The 14178-nt window shown below is 43.0% G+C and overlaps 1 long non-coding RNA gene across 1 annotated transcript in view; it reads left to right on the forward strand.

Moving 5' to 3' along the window:
- The first annotated feature begins 9418 nt into the window (after window positions 1–9418).
- Window positions 9419–14178, forward strand: part of LOC143818545 (uncharacterized) — a 112370-nt gene continuing 107610 nt past the window's right edge. The window contains exons 1-2 of the long non-coding RNA XR_013224598.1: window positions 9419–9834; window positions 11175–11298. This is a non-coding gene — a long non-coding RNA (uncharacterized LOC143818545). The remainder of the gene's footprint in view (window positions 9835–11174; window positions 11299–14178) is intronic.

The raw sequence follows: 14178 nt of genomic DNA on the forward strand, positions 1-14178 counted from the left end.
ATTCCATGTCTTTAGTTAGATTGTGGAACTTTTTGTATTATCTGTTGTGGATATTTTGGGAAGGGTTTTAATACTGACCGCCTAGTAATCTGTCCTATCCTTTCCTATTTAGCTAGAGTGGCCTCTTTTGCTAAATCCTGTTTTCTACCTGCGTGTGTCTATTCTTCTCCTACTCACAGTCATTATTTGTGGGGGGCTGCCTATCCTTTGGAGGTCTGCTCTGAGGCAAGATAGCATTCCTATTTCCATCTATAGGGGTATTTAGTCCTCCGGCTGTGTCGAGGTGTCTAGGGTTTGTTAGGCACACCCCACGGCTACTTCTAGTTGTGGTGTTAGTTCAGGATTTGCGGTCAGTACAGGTTCCACCGACTCCAGAGAAAGTTTTCATGCGGCTCCAAGGTCACCAGATCATAACACCTCCCTCTCCGTAGAATTTTAAGAGCACCAACTGTCATTTTCTATCTCAGTAATTGGATACAGATTATACCTGTGAATTGAGAGTGAAAGATCATTCCAGTAGGAGAAAGAAGCAAACTGCTCTGATAAGATATATTACATAGTTGCTTTTTTTCATGTGTACTATTGATTTATGAAATACAAATTAAAATGATGGTTACTCTTTAAAGCGAACCTGTCACCAGGTTTCATCGATATACGGCCACCACCTTTCAGGGCTGATATACAGCCCCCTGAGGAAGCCCACGCGAAACGCGCGTTGGGGCCGTGTGTGCGACATAACAGGACAGTTATGGGTAAGAGCAACTATTTTGTGTGACTCTCATGCTGCTGTAGTCAACGCTTATATGTTTGAATATTATGATTGTATATAGGATATATCTTACTTACTGTACTTGCATTGACACAGCCGCATGTGTCTCACTGATAATTATTTTTCCTGGATAGACATGATGCGCTGTCACTTTATTTAAATTACAGGTCTTATTATTAGGCTCTAACTATGCTGTACCTGTGGTGGTTCGGTAATTTGCTGCGACTGTGCTATATGTTTTTGTCTGTTTTTGTGGTTCAATAAAGTATTACCACACTGTTTTACCCTCAATCTCTGTTGACTGAGTAGTATCATGCTCACGGTAAAAGGATAGCGAATGTTCAGTGGGAAGAGTACTTGTCCATCTGGTCTCAGGCCCGTGGACTAGAGCACCCACTGACCCCCCCCCAGTGTCTCCACACTAGGGTTTCCATGTAAATCTCTGAAATAGGTGATTCAGAGGGAACCCCCAACAGAAGAATCCCTATAATGAGGCAGATGGAGGCACTGTGGACGCCATCTGCCCTATGATCCAGCGATGTCTGTCTTTTTAAGTATACATAAAAGCACAGTCGGACATATTTTTGTGCACCTATCAAAAGAAGGTCACAGCTGAAAAGAGGCCAGATGGAGTGTAGAGTAACTGCACCATGAAAGATTTCATCTAAATCACGTCATTTAGAGATTTAGATAGAAACACCAATGTAAGTACACAGGATAGAGCGCAGGATAAATGTGATTGAAAATGTTATATAAAATGTTCCCAATAAAAGCTTCAATTCTGTCCACGAAAAAAACAATTCCCCACTCAGGTCCATCATCTGTCAATGAAAATATAGGGGGCTTCCACATTACTGGTAGTATAAAAGCCTCTGGAAAAGTACAACAACTTCTCGCCGCCCAAAAGAAATCCAGAGAATTTGGGGCTCCCAAATTCAAATGCGTCCACATGTTTGGCATTTCTGTAGCGATAAGAGTCTGTTTCGCTTACAGGTGCAAGTCTCTAAAAGCATTAACCAAGCTTAATGTACAGGCACTACAACAGCAGATTTGCAATTTTCTCTTGGCAACATCCACTGCTGCTTGTTTCTGGAAAACACTTATAGAGCCAAAATCATCACTATACCTATTGATAAATTCATAGAGGGCATCATTTTAAAAATGGGGTCAGTTGATGGGGATATTTTGCTCTTCTAGCAGTTAAGGGCTCAGTATATGGAACCTGCAAACTATTCTACAATAATTTGTTCTCCAAGACTCAAATAGCGCTTTGTCCCTCCCGAGTCTCGCTATGTGGCTAAGCAGTACTCTACAACCACATATGAGGTATTTCCACATTCAGCAGAAATTGTGTGCCAATTTTTGGTGCTATTTTTAAGCTTTTTCCCTTGGGAATGTCACGCTCGGACACGGGTATGCCCAGCATATAAATGTGACAGGATGGAAAAGGGAGAGGAATGCTCTAAAAGTATGGAGAAAGGGAATGGTACACCTCCTGACACCAACCTGTGCCTGTCCCTAGGTTCCCTTAATGCCCTATGCCTTCTTCCCTGCCGCCATCATGTTCGCAGTCCCTGATTGTCACCTCAATGTACCCTGGCTAGTGCACTGGCCAGCAAGGATGCTAGCCTCACCACTGCAGATGGTGGGTCATGTGACTATTTAAAGGAAGGTGGGAGTGGTTACGAACCAACATCAGCTGACCAACCTAAAAGAACTGCCAGCAAGAGACAGACATTAACTCTTGGTGCACCAAAAGGAAAAAACAACATTTATAATTCAGCAGACCCAGAGCTGCCACGGATCCCTTAATGATTCATGACAGTATTCCCCTTTCTATGAAGGACCCCAGGACTCTTAAGACAAGACTTGATCGGAACTGATGTATGGCAAGGACGCTCCCCTGACCAATCTTCCTTGGAGGAGATTTTACCTGAGGTGTGGGTAGAGTCTTGCCCCTGTTCCCCGGTAGCACCTTAGCTACCTCCACTTGAAAATAAGGGGTAGGTATAACAAAGACTGCAGAGATCGTACCTCCCACACAACAGTTTTTACAAAACTTGCTTCGACTGACTACTTCTCTGGACTGCCAATCAATGATCAGATTGTGTTTTTTTCAGCCAGGGAAGGCCTAAAGGCCCCGTCTCACATAGCGAGATCGCTAGCGAGATCGCTGCTGAGTCACAAGTTTTGTGACGCAACAGCGACCTCCATAGCGATCTCGCTATGTGTGACACGTACCAGCGATCAGGCCCCTGCTGCGAGATCGCTGGTCGTGTCGGAATGGCCTGGACCTTTTTTTGGTCGTTGAGGCCCCGCTGACATCGCTGAATCGGTGTGTGTGACACCGATCCAGCGATGTCTTCACTGGTAACCAGGGTAAACATCGGGTTACTAAGCGCAGGGCCGCGCTTAGTAACCCGATGTTTACCCTGGTTACCAAAAAAAACAAACAGTACATACTCGCCTTTCGGTGTCCAGGTCCCTTGCCGTCTGCTTCCTGCTCTCACTGAGCCGCCGTACAGTGAGAAGTGAGAGCACAGCAGTGACGTCACCGCTGCGCTCTGCTCTCACTGTACGGCGGCTCACAGTCAGAGCAGGAAGCAGACGGCAAGGGACCTGGACACCGAAAGGCGAGTATGTAGTGTTTGTTTTTTTTGGTAACCAGGGTAAACATCGGGTTACTAAGCGCGGCCCTGCGCTTAGTAACCCGATGTTTACCCTGGTTACCCGGGTGCTGCAGGGGGACTTCGGCATCGTTGAAGACAGTTTCAACGATGCCGAAGTCGTTCCCCTGATCGTTGGTCGCTGGAGAGAGCGGTCTGTGTGACAGCTCCCCAGCGACCACACAGCGACTTACCAACGATCACGGCCAGGTCGTATCGCTGGTCGTGATCGTTGGTAAATCGCTTAGTGAGACGGGGCCTTAAGACAATGGGAGTAGACATACTCTCCTAGACATAGCACAACAGGAACTCTTCTTGAAGAGACCCTGTGCGCAAGTTCAAATTATGTACGACTTGGATCAAACTCCTCTGAATGAGAGGAGCAGAATCAATAGCATGAATAGGAATGGATTTCTCTAGCGTCCTAATGATTAGACCATGGGTCTGAACAAAGCGAGAATTCACCAAACTGACTCCAGCTCCACAATCCACATGAACCGGAATATTCTCAGTTTTTCCACCAACAGCTATTTCAGCCGAAATGGTAAACAGACATAAAAGTGGAGGAAGTGTACATACCCTGCTCATCTCCCTCTAAACAACCAGCGTAATGTGTATTTTGTGATGGAGTGACAATGTTCATGCAAGATGGACAGACTTTAATATAATGATCCGTAAGACCACAGTAAAAACATGACCCCATCCTACAGTGAACCGCAGGCAACCTAGTATGAGAGGAGACTCCCCCAACTGCATGGGTTTGTCTGTCAGCACCTGTGTGACCTCCTCCCCGGGAAGAACAACAGGGGGCAGAGTCAGTGTATATCTCTCCCTGAGATGTCTATCCACCTTGACAGCAAGGGCGATTTCAGGCTCCAACAACCTTGGAGTAGTATATTGCTCCAGAGAATCCTGAAGCCTAGCTGATAGACCCTGACATAAATGACTCCTAAGGGCAGTGTCATTCCAATGAGTGTCGGTGGCTCATCTCCGGAACTCCGAGTAGTACTCCTCAGCTGGCCCCCCTGCTTGATCTTATGGAGTTTAGACTCAGCCAGGGAGACACCATCAGGATCACCATAAAACAGCTCCAAAGCTGCAAAAAACTCGTCCACCAACAGCAAAGATCAGTCGGCAGAGAAAAGGCCCAGGACTGGGGATCACCCTTAAGAAGGAAGTCTACAATTCCCGCTCGTCGCTCCTCGCTTCCTGAGGAACGAGGGCAGAGCCTGAAATATAATTTACAGGCTTCCTTAAAAACCATAAATTTATCTCTCCCTCCAGGCAACCTGTCGGGGAGAGATTTTAGGTTCCAGTTGAGCCTGGGCATGAGCCGAGATGAAGAACCCAGACACAAGCTGAAGCTGCTGCAACACCTGTAACCGCAACTCAATAACCTCAACTGTGAGGTTCTGGATCAGGCATGCAAAAGCCTCCATTTGAGCCATAGGGTCTCCGGTAAATGGTGCAGTCAGTTAGAATGTCACGCTTGGACAAGGGTAAGTCCGGTGGACGACACAGCATATAAATTTGATGGGACGGAAAAGGGAGAGGAAGGCCCTAAAGGTAGGAAGCGAGGAATGAGACACCTCCTGACACCAACTTGTGACTGTTTGTAAGCTTCCGTAACGCCCTATGTGGGTCCTCCCTCCCTGCCGCCATAGCATGCCTAGTCCCTGATTGTAACCTCAATGTACCCTGACTAGTGTACTGGTCGGCAAGCACACTAGTTTCACCACTGCAGATGGTAACACACAGGGGAAGAGACAAACACGGGCCAGACAAAAAAAGGAATACTCAGCTCAAGCTCAGCTGCAAAGCTCCACAACAGCAGAGACAACGGCTCCAGGAATCTGAACTCCAACAGCAGCAACACCACCTAGCTGGTCTGAATAGAAGAACTCTAACCTATGATTAACTGATGGTCATTGGACTATTTAAAGGAAGGTGAGAGTAGTTACCAAACAACATCAGCTGACAAGCCTAAAAGAACTGCCAGTAAAAGACAGACATTAACCCTTGCTGGACCAAAAGGAAAAAACTACAGTTACATTTCAGCAGACCCAGAGCTGCCATGGATCCCTTAATGATTTGTGACAGTGAAAATGTAAAATTTGGTGCTAAAACAAAATTTATGTGGTAAGAAATAAGAATGTAAATATTATCTTCACTGCCAAAAGGTTGGCTAACAAGTATCCATGCACACCACTCAAAAAGAGGTTTGATATAAAAATATAAATTTTATTGAAGAGTATATAACACAAAAATCCCAGGCACAGTGCGCATGCGTGTCACCATTTTTTAGAAGACCAAAGATAGGTAGGTATATTTGCTAGATTGGGATGAATGCGTGTGTGATAAAAAGGAGGGGACTTCAAGTATATGGCCATAAAGATGTCAGATGCAACAAACTAATAGTATAGCAAACAGGAGAGGTTTTTTTTATATTAAAAAAGCATATCTCATGCCAATATGATAATTTTGATACCCCAATAGCCATACTAAAAATATTTCCGCGTAAGGAGCTGGGGTACCCCAAGTATAAAGGCACAAAAAATATTACACACCTATGCTCAATTTCCACAACAATCCCGTCACCCACATTGACATATATATGGTCACAAAAAAAGGAAGAGAATTACAAGAATAAACATCATTTCAACGTCCATATTCTTCAAGAAATACAATAATTAAATAAATAATGATGTCAGCAACCTCTTCCTTTTTATTCCAGCTTGTACCCCAAAATGGTCAAAGATTCCCATCATAGGAGGCAAGTATCACAGAATCAGTTATCGCAAGCAAGATGGATAAGGACAAATTACTAAGAGTAAAAAAAGAATAACACAAATTAATAAAAATTATGTTACAAACACACACAGTTAAAAAGCAGAGAACTATAAGAATGGTGCAAAACTTAGGTAATTTATGGGGGGTGTTCTGCGGTTCTAGCACCTCAGGGCTTTTTTCCCTGAATCATAGCACCCATAAACCATAACAGCCAAATCTGCTCTACAATATGGTGTTCTTTCCCTTCTTAGCTTTCCACTTCCACTGAAAAGTAATTCCCGATTACATGTATAGTCAAGGAAAAATAGCACAACAATCTGAGGTCCATTTTTTCTCATTATAAAAATTAAAAACTTGGGGCTATAACAACATTTTAGTCGTAAAAATGTAGTTATTCTTTCCTCACCGCCCAATGGTACAAAATTTTGTGAGGCACGTGTGGTGTCAGTGTAACGAGGGGCCAATCTCTTCAGTTGCATCCTCTCTCTCTCTGCCGTGTGGCACCCTGTGCACCTCCTGTATAGTAAGTTATGCATCACCACCATATGTTGTCTATTGTGTAATGTATGTGCTTGCTATGCCATGTAATGTAGTGTATGTTGTTACAATGTTCCCTTTATTGTGCTGTGCCTGTCATGTCTGTAAAGTATCTAGTAGAGACAGGGACAGAAACAGATAAATGGGATGGGCAAAAAAAAAACCCAGGAAGAAGCTTTCGCGAAACACGCATTGGGGCTCTGTGCTGCATCCACAGATCATGTATTGCTTATATCTCCTAGCCTTCCTTTGTGTTTGAATTTCTTAGCACTGTGCATTATCAATTGCCTCTTTATTAACCTGTTATTATATAGCCACTTGGCACTTTAGTAACCTTGATTAAACTGACTTTTATTAGTCATCTGCACTTTGCAGTAATCCTGAATTGCTCTTAGGTTGGGTTATTTAACCCCTATGTTGCACTACCGGTATCTTCAAGTTTTAATTGCTATCCAGTCTTAGTGCTATATATTTATTACCATTAGCCCTAACACCGTGTGTTTTTTAATTTCTTTTGATGCTATTAAACTTGTATTAAGCACTAGACACTTCAATAGGGTATATATTTATGACTGGTTAATAACCTATATTTGCACTTGGCAATATTCTTTCAATTGAGATATTTAATTTGTTTTATGCACTTTGGCACTATGCAGTAATCACTTAAATGGAGCAGTTTTTATGCTATTATATGAACAATATAATCATTAACAGGTTGGCTTTAATTAGTTCCGGTTCTATATGAATTTGATCATTATGAGTAATGGTTATTCAGCTAGTATACACTGCTAAAAAAAATAAAGGGAACACTTAAACAACAGAATATAACTCCAAGTAAATCAAACTTCTGTGGAATCAAACTGTCCACTTAGGAAGCAACACTGTTTGACAATCAATTTCACATGCTGTTGTGCAAAAATGGAATAGACAACAGATGGAAATTATTGGCAATTATCAAGACACCCTCAATAAAGGAGTGGCTCTGCAGTTGGGGACCACAGACCACATCTCAGTACCAATGCTTTCTGGCTGATGTTTTGGTCACTTTTGAATGTTGGTTGTGCTTTCATACTCGTGGTAGCATGAGACGGTCTCTACAACCCATACAAATGGCTCAGGTAGTGCAGCTCATCCAGGATGGCACATCAATGCAAGCTGTGGTTTGCTGTGTCTGTCAGCGTCGTGTCCAGAGGCTGAAGGCCCTACCAGGAGACAGGCCACTAGACCAGGAGACATGAAGGGGGCCATAGGAGGGCAACAACCCAGCAGCAGGACCGCTACCTCAGCCTTTGTGCAAGGAGGAACAGGACGAGCACTGCCAGAACCCTGCAAAATGACCTCCAGCAGGCCACAAATGTGCATGTGTCTGCACAAACGGTTAGAAACCAACTCCATGAGGATGGTCTGAGTGCCCGACGTCCACAGATGAGGGTTGTGTTCACAGCCCAACACCGTGCAGGGCGCTTGGCATTTGCCACAAAACACCAGGATTGGCAAATTCGCCACTGGCGGCTTGTGCTCTTCACAGATGAAAGCAGGTTCACACTGAGCACATGTGACAGACGTGACAGACTCTGGAGATGCCATGGAGAGAGATCTGCTGCCTGCAACATCCTTCAGCATGACCGGTTTGGCAGTGGGTCAGTAATGGTGTGGGGTGGCATTTCTTTGGAGGGCCGCACAGCCCTCCATGTGCTCGCCAGAGGTAGCCTGACTGCCATTAGGTACCGAGATGAGATCATCAGACCCCTTGTGAGACCATATGCTGGTGCGTTTCGCCCTTGGTTCCTCCTAATGCAGGACAATGCCAGACCTCTTGTGGCTGGAGTATGTCAGCAGTTCCTGCAAGATGAAGACATTGAAGCTATGGACTGGCCCGTCCGTTCCTCAGACCTGAATCCGATTGAACACATATGGGACATCATGTCTCGCACCATCCACCAACGTCACGTTGCACCACAGACTGTCCAGGAGTTGGCGGATGCTTTAGTCCAGGTTTGGGAGGAGGTCCCTCAGAAGACCATCTGCCGCCTCATCACGAGCATGGCCAGGCATTGTAAGGAGGTCATACAGGCACGTGGAGGCCACACACACTACTGAGCATTTCCTTGTCTTGAGGCATTTCCACTGAAGTTGGATCAACCTGAAACTTCATTTTCCACTTTGATTTTGAGCATCATTCCAACTCCAGACCTCCGTGGGATATTAGTTGTGATTTACGTTGATAATTTTTAGGTTTTATTGTTCTCAACACATTCCACCTTGTAATGAATAAAGATTTACAACTGGAATATTTCATTCAGTGATATCTAGGATGTGGAATTTTAGTGTTCCCTTTATTTTTTTGAGCAGTGTATTACCCTAGGAATACCTTGAATGCTAATTACAAATTTTTGATTTGGTGACAATTTTACTTATATATACTGTTTGATTGGAGTGCAATACTCTTTATGTGCAGCTATTTTGTATTTGTATCCCCTTTATTTTAAGTGTATTGTAATAAATTTGGGTAATAAAATATGTTTAAGTTTTTCTATATTTTGTCATGTTTTTCTGTTGTTGAAGGAATTTATCGGTTATGGTGGGTTGGACCAGCAGCAGCAGTAATGCCACAGAAAGCTGCTGTTTCCCTCCAGAACTGCCTGAGACACTGAAGAAGGCAGACGTGATTGTCAGACGGGGCACTGCCAGACCCCCTGGGCTGGAGAGGTCTGTTGCCCCTGACTCAGAGGACTCAAGAGGGGTTCCAAGGACTCAGAGGACTCCAGGGACTCAAGAGGGGTCCCAAGGATCAAAGGACTGAAGATCATAGCACGGGCCCTGGGACTTTGGAAGGGCCCCCGCTTCTGAAAGGGTAATCCCAGCATGTGGATTACTGTCTATCTGTGGCTACTACAGATGCTGTGGGTGCAGCTGTGAGGTGTGTCAGGGAGAGATCAGGAATCCAGTGGTGTATTCTTCTGTTATTCTACTCCATTCCTGTTTATTAAAAGTTATGTTCTTCCCCATTGGACACAGTTGCCTCTTCTGCCTTTGATTTACCTGGACTACTGCAGCTGGAGCAGGAACAAGGTACGTTGTGAGGAAGGTTGTGTTAACTAGCTATGTGCAAAAGACCGCTAAAAGTGTGCTCAGTGGAATCTGCCTATGTACTGTACCTTTAGGTAACTTGGCCACAACTACCCCCCTGGTGCCCCTTGTTACATCAACATGCTCACTGCACCCGCACGTGAATTCATTGGAGAGTATAGTTGTAAATTGGGGTCACTTATGGAGGAGTTCTGCTATTCTTGCACCTCAGGGGCTCTACCAATGTGGCATGCCACCCTCAAACTTCTTTTCTTCTGAGCTTTGCATTGTGCCTCAAAAGTAGTTTTTGACCACATATGGGGTATTAGAAATTGCTTCTATTCTCCCGTTTGAAAATTGAAAGCAACATTTTAGTGGGAAATATGGTTATTTTCCATTTACTCAGCCACATATTTTACAATTCTGTGAATCGACCTGAAGGTTAAAAATACTCACTACACTTCCTGGAGAGGTGTAGTTTTCAAAATGGTGTCACTTGTGTATGTTTCTGCTTTTCTGGCAAGTCAGGCTCTTCAAATGTGACATCCGCAATCTATTTCAGCCAGAATTCAGTCATTTCCCTTCTGAGTCCTGCTGTGCACGTAAACAGTAGTTTTCCACCACATATGGGGTATCAGAGGTTTTGTAAATTTTGTTGAGAAATTGATGATCAACTTTTAACCCTTCTAACTTCTTAACAAAAAGTTATGTTTAAAAAATGATGCTGATGTAAAGTAGGCATATGATAAATGTTATTTGCTAATTATTTTGTGAGATTTAACTGTCTCTGATTTAAGGGCATAACAATTTAAAGTTTGAAAATTGCTAAACTTTTGCAAAAAATTCTGATATTTTCACAACTAAATGCAAAAAATATTCGCCTAAATTAATCACTAACATGAAGTACAATGTGTAGCAAAAAGTAAATCTCAGAATCAGTGGGATACGTTGAAGCGTTCCAGAGTTATTACCACATAAAAGTGACACTGGTCAGAATTGGAAAATTTTTCTTGGTCAGGAAGCTGAAAACAGGCTCGGGTGGTGAAGGGGTTAAGGTAGTACTCTTGTAAAAAAAAAAAAAAAAAAAAACGTCTGGAAGATAAAAGTAGGATTTGAACAGCCTGGTCTCCAGAACAGAATGTAGTAAATGCTTCGCTATATAAACGTTATCACTCTGCAAATTTGTCTTAAGAAATACTGTAGTTTGAAAGAACACGCCCGCTAAATGTTTTGCCCTGTTGGTTATTTATGCATTCAAACAATCAAAAGAATGGTGGGAAGCTGAGCAGAATGAGGTGCTTTAGGACTGTGTTTTGCTAATGGTTATTTTGAAAATCTTCCAGGTCAACAGCGTGTCAGCTATGCACCATGCAGGGCCCTAATCTCCTGAGAAATGACTTCTAAAGAAACATCAGATAGGAGAGAGCATGGAGAAAAAACCCACAGAAGAGATATGGGCAAGAATCGGTAATGACAACGTTTCTTCCTGGGCATATGTTCACATGTAGCATGACCTCTGCACACACTCCTTCTGCTTCCTTCCCTCTTGATTAGCCATGCATGGATGGATGGATGCAAAATTGCCCTGTGGATGTATTTGAAGAGTATAGTTCAGCTATTTTGATATATTTGACATTTAAAAATATTTTAATTTGTGCAAAAGATGTGGCTTTTGCTAGCCAATCGAGAGAAAATGAGCTGGTAACTTTGACATTTTACAAAGATGGCATAGGATCAGGTGCCAGCTAACAAAACTACCTCGAGCCCTTTTAAGGCTGTTGGCATATGAGGAAAGACGATATTAAATTTTACCCAGAGCAGTATGTTTTGCATTTCCTGATGTTATTTTGTGTTTGGAAGATAAGATAATTCATTGCAGCTAGATATAAGTATAGCGTTACATATTTTAGGATTTATAACCAACAAAATAAAGTAGCACTCTGTAGCACTATAGCAGGCAAACATAAAATATGTGAAATTTGAATTGTATTACTGCTATAGAAAATATGAAAAATTGAGTACGTTTAGACTCGCCATCCTGGACCATTAAAGATTGGACAGTTGCTGCATGTAAACTGATCAGCAGAGATCAGTGATTTTAAGTGTTTTTCCCCAAATTACAATGAAGTCTTATAATAATGTACACAAATATAATATTAATAATATAATATTAATTTGTGCCACTATAAACTATTTTTAAATCTGCCTTGTTTTGCACTTATAATCACCCAATAGATAACCCTCCTGGTTCTATTTACCCTTCAGTTGCCATTGGAACAGTAATTTAGTAGTTCCAGCTCAAAGTCAATCATGCGCAGCGCATTCTCACTCCTACGTGAAATCAGCAGTACCTGCATCCTGGTAACTAAGACGAGCAATGTTCTGCAGGATGGTTCTGTCTCAGGGGGCTGAGTGAAGACATATAGTGCAAAATGGACTGTATACAAAGGTCTTAGCAAGATGAGTTATATACAAAAGGCTCAGTGAAGAGATATTCACTGCAGGATGGGGCTCTGTATATAGGTGAGACGAAGGACTTGTTCCAAAAGGCGCGTCGGGGCGCGTGTCTGCTCATACCTACACAACCACACAGGTAACCATTCTTTTAGATCACTATTTATTTTGTTCCTAGAACCAAATTGAGCTTCTTATCTAGCGTCTGCACTAGCAGTATGATTCATTGATCTCTACTCAGTACTTTGGTTACTATTGGCGCAATCATGGACATGCTATTACACATATATCCTGGTTATATTGCAGCGCTGCATTATTTTTGTACCCAGGCTATTAAGTTCTGGAATAATTTGGTCCTTTTGCGCCATTTTTGGACTTATATTAGTATGTATTACATCCATTAGTACACCATATTTCCCTTGGATGGTGGTTACCTGTTTTTACTTTGAAGCCCATGCTTTTTATTGCACAACTGACACATATACAGCTGTCTCATGCATTGTGCACTAGTAATACTTACCATCTTATTTGATACATTATATTTGCTAGTACTTTTGTACACAGACATCCATATACCCGCCATATAGTGCATGTCACAGGTTCCTTCTCCGGTATCACACAATCAACAGAGCCAGTGAAGAGTGAACAATTCCAAGACCTTTATTTAGGCAAAAGTATGAAAGGTCCATATACGCATATACGGTCCACCACACAAAGGATAAAATATTCCAGAACACAAATCCAGTTCAGTTACAGAATAAAAGTCCAACAATCCAGCACAGAGGATAACAGTCCATATTCCCTTCTTTCTCTCTCTGACATGCTGTGTTCACTTCATAGTTCCAAAACAAGACTGACTTCCCCCCAGCTCCTGTTCTCTCCTTATGTCCTGAAGTCATCAGACAGGTTGGGGTGGTTTTCAGGCCTCCCACACCTGACAAAGGTGCCTGGTGGATTAAAGCACTACAGGGGGTCATTGTTTCAACAAGCTAGTTCAATATGTCATTAGCATATTAGCAAACAGGTTTATTCACTGACCCTGTGGAGAGATAACAGTACAGGAATGTGGGGGCTGATATCAGATGGCAAATAACAGCAATTCATCAATTGGCAAATAACTCATACTACCTACAAGAGAACACATGATAATCAGTAAAATAGAAATATACACAAAATGATAGTCACATAACATATCACACCATCACAACCTCTCCCCCCTCATAATAAGTGAGCACGCCATTAGGTCTACACAGACCACTGGCCTGCTCACTTTAGTCCACTTTGCTCCACTGTTTATAGTTCCTTGTACAGTGGCAGGGGTTGCCATAATCATGAGCACTTGTCCATAAATTCCCGGGTCCTGGCTTTATGGTCATACCAGGTTTTTTGTCTGGACTGGGCCGTTCGCTGAAGTTCATTAGCCAAGGTAGCTAGCTGGGCGAGACAGTCTCTGAACTCTAGAATGTAGGGAATGATGGGCGTTCCGGTATCTGCGATATCTCCCTCCAATTGTTCTTTCAGAAGGAGAGACCCACGGACCTTCTGCTCCCACAAAATGACTTTGCAACTCCCCAATGTCATTTCTAAGGAGGATATCTGCAGGAAGTCCTCCCATAACTCCAATTCAACACAGTTTTTCTCCAAAACCAAAATCCAAATGTACCAAAGCTCTCTGTATATATTTGCGGACACCCCCCGCCAGGACAATGGGAATTCCCGGGCCCTGGTGAATTGCCTCGGGTCGAACCACATGGGGGTCAGCGATAGTCAGGAATGCCCCCATGTCTCTAAATCCCGACACTTTGTATTCATCAATTAAGACATCCTGCAGGTGGCAATGCCGTTGCTGTGTATTTCTGATGGACAAAGGCCGGAGTCCGTACACTCCAGCAG

This window comes from Ranitomeya variabilis, chromosome 3 (assembly GCF_051348905.1).
Source record: "Ranitomeya variabilis isolate aRanVar5 chromosome 3, aRanVar5.hap1, whole genome shotgun sequence".
Classification (NCBI taxonomy): Eukaryota; Metazoa; Chordata; class Amphibia; order Anura; family Dendrobatidae; genus Ranitomeya; species Ranitomeya variabilis.